At 51.1% G+C, this 7,082-nt stretch overlaps 1 protein-coding gene across 3 annotated transcripts in view; it reads left to right on the top strand.

Annotated features, from left to right (window-relative positions):
• Positions 1-1,099: 1,099 nt before the first annotated feature.
• GALNT13 (polypeptide N-acetylgalactosaminyltransferase 13) overlaps positions 1,100-7,082 on the top strand; it is a 113,248-nt gene continuing 107,265 nt past the window's right edge. The window contains exon 1 of one of the 3 annotated variants that reach the window (XM_071810651.1): positions 1,100-1,479. The gene's annotated coding sequence lies outside the window, so the exon portion shown is untranslated. Of the gene's footprint in view, positions 1,480-1,642; positions 2,183-7,082 lie in introns of those variants that run through there. The other 2 variants (XM_065841362.2, XM_071810652.1) reach the window with 2 other exon arrangements.

Genomic DNA, 7,082 nt, shown 5'->3' with positions numbered 1-7,082 from the left:
GTCAGACACAGATGGGAAAGGGGGCACCCCAAGGTGGACCCGCTTTATCAAAATACAAAACTTCCTACAGCTTTACCTGCTACCCCCTGAGAAAAAAGTGGGTGTTTATGCAATCTGTCCCTGGCTACTCATGCAAACAGGGTGGACAGCTTTTTTTTCTGATGCTTTCCATTTGCAGTAAGTGAGATTTGCCTCGCAAAAGGAACAAAACTCCAGCCAAGGTTGAAAATGAACTGCCAGAGGTTGGGCCTCTAGGATCGGGGGTTGATGATAACCGGGTGTGCATGTGGGGCTGCTCTGCTGGGACATGAAGACGCTAGGAGAGGCAGGTGCTGCCTCTGAAATGTACCTGAAAATGGCGAAATACATCAATTTCAGGGAACATGCTTCAACAAAGTCTCATTTATTTATTTATTTATGAATGGAGAAATAAAACGTTTTGGCATTTAACCGGTGCTGGAGTGAGCTGAGAGAAGGGAACGGAGCTGGTGAGGGGTTGGAGCACAAGTGTGATGGGAGCGGCTGAGGGAGCTGGGGGGTTCAGCTGGAGAACAGGAGCTGAGGGGAGACCTTCTGATCTCTGAACTGCCTGAAAGGAGCTTGGAGCCAGGGGGGTCGGGCTCTGCTCCCCAGGAACAAGCGCCAGGAGCAGAGGAAACGGCCTCAAGTTGCCCAGGGGAGGTTGAGGTTGGATTTGGGAACAATTTCTTCCCCAAAGGGCTGTGGAGCATTGGAACAGGCTGCCCAGGGCAGTGCTGGAGTCACCATCCCTGGAGGGCTGGACAGACGGACATGAGGTTCTCAGGACATGGGGTAGCGCCAGGGGTGGGTTAATGGCTGGAGTCGATGATCTTAAGCGTCTCTTCCAACCCGAACGATTCCGTGAGTCTCCCGCACGCAGGGCTGGCAGTGAGATCCAAGCCGCCTCTCACCCACCAGTAACCAGCCGGTCACCGACGCGCACAAGCCAACGGGGACACCCCGGCGGGGTCACGGTCCCCGTGGAGGCCGGGCTGGGCTGGGCTGGGTTGGGCTGGGCTGCGGGGACGCTCATTTTCTCCAAATCCACCCCGAAATACCGGGGTTGCCTCCCGGTGGGGCGGCCCCGCCCGCTGCGCTCCGCGCCGCCGCTATTTGCGGGTATCGGAGCCGCCCCTGCCCGCCCCGCTGCGGGGACACCCCCGCGCCGCGCCCGCTCCGCCGGGCCGAGCCGAGCCGCAAGTATCGCGGGACCGGGCGCTGCCCGTGCCGCCGCAGCCATTTGGCGGCGCGGCTGAGAAGGAGAAGGCGGCGGCTGAGCCGCGGCCACCGAGCCCGGTGAGGCAGCGGAGACGAGCGCAGCGCAGCCCCGGGGCCGCTGTCCCGCCGCGCCGGGCCATGGGGACGAGGAGGGCGGCGGCCCCGCGCTGTGCCCCGGGCGGGCGGCGCTGCTGAGCGCGGGGCCGGCGGGTCCGCTGCGGGCTCGGGGTCCCGCCGCAGGTGAGCGGGGACGGGGTCGGGTCCCTGGCAGGAGCGGGGTCGCTCCGCTCGCCTCGTCCCCGGCTCCGTTATCAACTTTCCGTGCGCGGCGGCGACTCCACGGACGAGCCGGGGCCGGTACCCGGGGAGCGGAGCGGCGGGCGAGGCGCTTCGCGATAAACCCGTCCTTACCGCATCCCCGCGGCTTTTCCTGCGGATTCCAGGCAGGTTTTTACCCGGTAGAGACCTCGTCGAGCGGGGAGGCGCCGATCAGGCAGCGATGCGTGCTAAACTGTGATTAAACCCGAGCCCTGGCTTGCAGGTCTCTCCCTAATGAGCTGGTGCCGGCTCCGCTTTGTGAGGCTGCGGGCGCAGACGCGAGGCTGTGCATCTACACATGGAGTGTGTTTACGGTGGTAACGTTTTGGGCTGTGAATTCCGGGTTCCCGAGCTCTCCGAGCCCGGTTTGTCGCCGTTCTCCCCGCGCTGTGTCCGCGGGCAGCAGCGCAGGATCCGCGGGGCGGCTGCGCCGGCTGTGCCCGCCGCTCCTGCTGGTTTGCGGGGATGGAAGCGGGGAAAACGCCGCGAAAATGAGACCAAGCACAGCTGCTTTGGAGTTGGGGCTTTTCTTCAGAACGCTGTGAAGTTAGAATGCCAACTGTTTGCCCAGGAATCCGGTAAAAAACTTACTCTGAGCTAACAGGAAATAAAGTTTATTTTGCAGGTAAGAAATGGATCTGAAATAGTAAAGAAACAAAATAGCAGCTAGAGCTGTCATTATTTCTTCTTTGTTGCAAAATGAGGACGGGCTGAATGTTTGTTTGGGTGCTTCAGGGTGGCTGGAAATAGTAAAGGAAAAGATTAAGGAGAGATTAAGTCGTGCTCAGAATTCTGTGGAGGAAAGCAAGAGGCAAAGATTAGTTTAACTGGCTGATGGTTACTGGGCTTTGAGGAAGGAGATGGGGCCTTAAAGCTTGTATTGTTTTTCAGGTAGTCTTTTAAATTTTGCCGTGTTGTGCCCTGGGTTGACAGCCGGTCTGATCACCCGTGAGCATCGTGTTCTGCATCCGCCAGTCAAACCACACGAAGGTGCTGAGGCTAATGAGGACAGCTTAAAAACGTGGGCTAACTTGAAAAGTGGCACTTTATCTTTTGGTAATGTTTTAGCCATGCCTGGTACTACAAATGCTTTAGGATATGTTTCTTTTTCTTGTTTAGAAAAAAAGTGGGTTTGGATGGTATTAAACTGAGAGTGCGTAATACAGATGATATCTGCGTGCCCTGGGGTGGTTTTTTTGAGGTTTAGAAGGGCTGTCAGTGCTGAAAGCGGTATTGTAAGAAAACAGAGCGTGTGCTGTGTCTCCCGTCTCTGTGTCCGTACACAGCCATGAGTGTTTGCCAGTTCCCGGGGTGAACGATGCTCCAGAGATGCTGGTGCTGGTAGAGCAGGGAGAGCCGGGCTCACGGTCTCGCCTTCCTTACCAGCTGTGACAAAAGCTTATGAATGATTTATTTTTGGGAACGTGCGGAATTGGGTTGCGTTACTTTCCTTGTAATGTTAAGTGTTTTGGGTTCAGGCAAAATATGGGAGAGATCTACCTATTCCCCACTCTCAGGTGATGGAGAAATTAAGGCTGAAGAAGAAAAGTGGAATTGCTTGGAAATAAAAAACTGGGAAAGCTTGTAATATTTTTCAGTGTAAGACACAGTTCTTGTTGGTTCTGTACATAAGCAGGTGAATTCGGGAGAATACTTCTCCTGAAAATATGGGAGAATTGGGATCCATTTGGCTGTACATCACTTTTATGAACATAAGAAAATACAGGGGTTTTGCTTGTTTGTTTTTTAATCCAATATAGCGAGAGCTGTGCACTTGCAACACATTTGCTTTCTTCAAAAACTTTGAGACCAGTGGGGAAAAGAAAAAGGGATTGGACAGTGCGGACTGTTCTGCTTTTGTGGTGATCAGTTTAAATTGGAGCAAGTATGATGTGACAACTTCTTGTCGAAAATGGCCTTTTTAGTACTCACGAACGTTTTTTCAAGACTCTTGTTCTGTTGCATGGGAAGAAGTGCAGGAGTTCTGATTTCCCAGCATTATAAGTGAGTTACTTTGGCGTTGTGATGTAGGTAAAAAGAACCCACAGGTCCTTTTCTTCACAGACCAGGTGAAATGCACGTTTTCCACTGATGCAGCTGCACGTGTTTGTGGTGGGTATGTCCTACCCTGCCTTGTGGTCACTGCTTGACCAATCTCCAGTTCCAGTCCCTTCACGCACAAATATCTTGGTCCATGTGATCAGCAGGACTGGTGCAATGTGTTCAGTTATTTTTTTGGTATTAGTGTAACGTTGATAATGAGGTTGGGGTGCTTGGGCAGCTCCTCGGTCTCCATGGGCTGTGTTTGCCCAAGGTTGGTGGGGAAGTCCTTGGTCTGCAGCTGTAGCCCAAGTTCTTCCTCGGACACGTGTCCTGTGGCTTTTTCCCGGTCGCTGTGTCACCGCCTGGCTTGTTCCAGCATTTTCTTCTTGTTTGAAGAGCTGGAAAACCCAGGGTGGTATCTGTCAAGTCATCAACACCACTCAAGTACTCGTTACTATTTAATTTGGCTGGTGTGTGGGAGGGCACCCACCACCTGAAACCAGAATAAATAGGTTTGTCTGCTAATTAGCTGTGATGAGGTCGTGCAACAGCTTGTGAGGTGGTGGGATGGAGAGGGAGATGCAGATCGAGGTGAGGAGAACCCAGTGAGGTTGGTCCCCAAGTCCTTGGGGTTATTCGATCTGTTACTGGATGGGCTGTGCTTTGGGGAATAACATGGAAAAGGGACTGAGAGGAGGACTCTGGATTTCTTCTGTGAGCTTCCAGTACATTTTAGCACCTGGGATCGTTTGCTGATATTTGGGTGTTGAGTTGATGCCCATAGGTTTTTAGGTGTGTTTATTTTTTTTAGTTGGCTTTATGTTTGCGGAGCTTTGTGCCCCCACGTTGATAGGAACAGCCTGGTTTACTAGAGAGTCCTCACCCAACTCCGGTCTGAACAAAGCAATGCCAAATAAAGGGAAGGCTTTTCTTACAAAGACGTTTGGTGCAGATGAATTAATCCCTTTCCACTCAAATTTCTGAGTCATGGAAATGCATTTCAAAATGAAGAATAGGTCTATTTTTAAATGTCAAGCAGCTTATTTCAGGAAAGGAGAGAGGGGGAGAAACTAATTCTTAAAACACGAAACACTGGGTGGCTTTAACTAGAGATACCTGACATTTTTTCACTTCTTTTCTTCTTGCTAAATGTGAAAGAGCTTCCTGTATTGATCTTGGAGATTTACAGTTCTGGCATTGTAAGTTCTTCAGATAGCTGTGCATGAATTAATAAACTGCTCATATTATTAAATGATGATTCATGGTTTTTGGAGACTGTAGTACATATTAAGGTTTGGTTAGATCAATGTAGTAATAAGATTTTTGTAGGCAAAATATCTTTTAAATGTATTTATTTTAAAATTAAGGTGTGCTTTAGAAAGATAGGGTTGCAAACCTTAATAGTTTTTAGAGCAAGCTTGCCTCTTCAGGTGTTTAATAGCAGTTGCTCTTGTAGCAGCTCTGATGAATTTAATTTATAATGCGATGTAGCACATTCTGCCCAAAGTTTAACTGGTGGACTTTAGCTTGTGAGATCATATTCTGTGATACCACGGATGAAGTTACAATTAATTAGAGGTCTGTCAGTTCCTGCTGGCTAATTGCCGTTCGGTGCAGTCCTGCGTCGGACTCTGGTTCTGCACAGATTGCCAAAAACAACAATGCCAGATCTTTCTGTGAGCGGCGCTTAAATATTGTTTGGTTTTACTCCTGCAGCTTTGGGAAGCGCAGCAGAGCTACGAGAGGCAGGACAGGCGCACCGCGCTTTGATTTATTAGAGGTGAAGGCTGGGAGTTGTAGGTTTCGGAGGAGCTGAGCTCTGCTCTGCTCTGCTCTGCCTGCCTGAGGCTTTGCGATCGCTCTTATTTCTGCCCTGAATTTCTCCCAGCAAACTTGTTTGTGCTCGCTCTTGAGCTGACCCGCCGGCCCCTCGCGTGGCTCAGGCCGAACCGAGCAGATGTGTGGGTAGATGAGCTCTGAGAGGTGGAAACGCTGCTTTACCACAGGGCTTCGTGGATGCTTTTACTACTGAGGTGCATTCATTCTTTAAAAATTAAGTATTCTGCTGCTATCACGAGCTCGGCGCTCATTAATATGTACATCACTTGAGTGTCAAATGTTGCGTTATAACAAGGATTTGCCAACAGCGGTAATTTAATGTGTCTGAGTTAACTGGTCCATAAAATGATCTGGTATTCTCGTCTATAGCACTCCTGTGGTCACTATTAGAGCAGCATCTACGGCCATCAGAAGGTTTCTATTTCTTTGCCTTTAGCCTGAAATCATTCAAGTCCCTACGAGAGGAGTATTTGAAAGGCGGTGAATTGAGATGCTCGCCAGCACGTAGAGATGTCAAACGGGATAAATTTCAGTGCTGATGGAGGTGTTAAGTCGCATACGCTAAAAGAATGGTCTGCATGACAAATACCAGATGCACCAGCGAACGCAGCATGCCTCGGTTAGATAATGAAAAGACTGGAAATTGCCCCTGGAGCCAGAGCAGGAATGTATCTCCATCCACTCACTCATCTTTCTAATGCACCTGCGTCTGAAAGCTGTGCCCCCAAAGGTCAACCAAGGCACTTTTCTGCCCCCTTTTCCTCCCTCAGCAGCGTATTTTTTTTCCCCCTCAATACTGTGCATTTAGAGGGATGTAAAGGAAGAGAGGAGGAGGAGTTCTGTGTGTGGTTTGGTGCTTTGCAGGAGTATTGGGGAAACAACCTCTGTGGAAATATGCGGCTGTATACAGTGATGTTTAGTCAAACCTATACTATAAAGCACCCATGGAAATAACAGATTATCAGGAATAGGCATTTTTGATGCTGCTTTTCAGCCGTGAAGCATCGCACCCATACCGTGTGCTGCCTAATTGCAGTAATAACCGCGATGGAAATGGAAACGCAACCCCATGCCCCATCATGGCAGTGCTGGTGTCACTAGGGCACGTTCTGCTGGGTTCTCTGTTCCTCTCCTGCCCTCGTCCTGTTGGTTAAAGCTCTTCTAGTGGAACTTGTCTGTGTGTGCACTGACCAGGAGGCAGAGTCAGGTTACGTTTCTTTTCTCCTGTGATACAGGTGTTGGGCTGCCGGTGGAATTCTAGGGTGTTTTGGTATCCCTTGGAGTATCGCCTGGTGCATCCCAACAGCTGCCGGTGGGATTTCAGGATGTTTTGTTACCCCATGGGGTATTGCCCAGTGCATCCCCCTGGTGCTGTGGGCTCAGCTCCGGGACAAGGTGGAGGAGCCAGGAACCACTTGGCAGTGGGCAAAAGGAACCCCCTCCCTGAGGGTGAACCCCAAAGGCCGCTGCTGGAGGGCCAGGCTGGTGTCCAGAGGGACCCGTGTAGGGGGAGCGGGCAGCTTGGGGGCTTCGGCAGAGCTGGGTACCCGCAGGAGCATCCCCCGGTTGCCAGGCAACAGCTGCCTGATGCTGCACCGCAGCTCACTGGAGATGCATGCAGATGTGGCCACATCTGGCAAAGG

The sequence above is a fragment of the Patagioenas fasciata genome, chromosome 7, assembly GCF_037038585.1.
Source record: "Patagioenas fasciata isolate bPatFas1 chromosome 7, bPatFas1.hap1, whole genome shotgun sequence".
Lineage (NCBI taxonomy): Eukaryota > Metazoa > Chordata > Aves > Columbiformes > Columbidae > Patagioenas > Patagioenas fasciata.
Note: the sequence above shows the minus strand (reverse complement) of the source record. Positions and strands in the feature narration are given on the sequence as shown.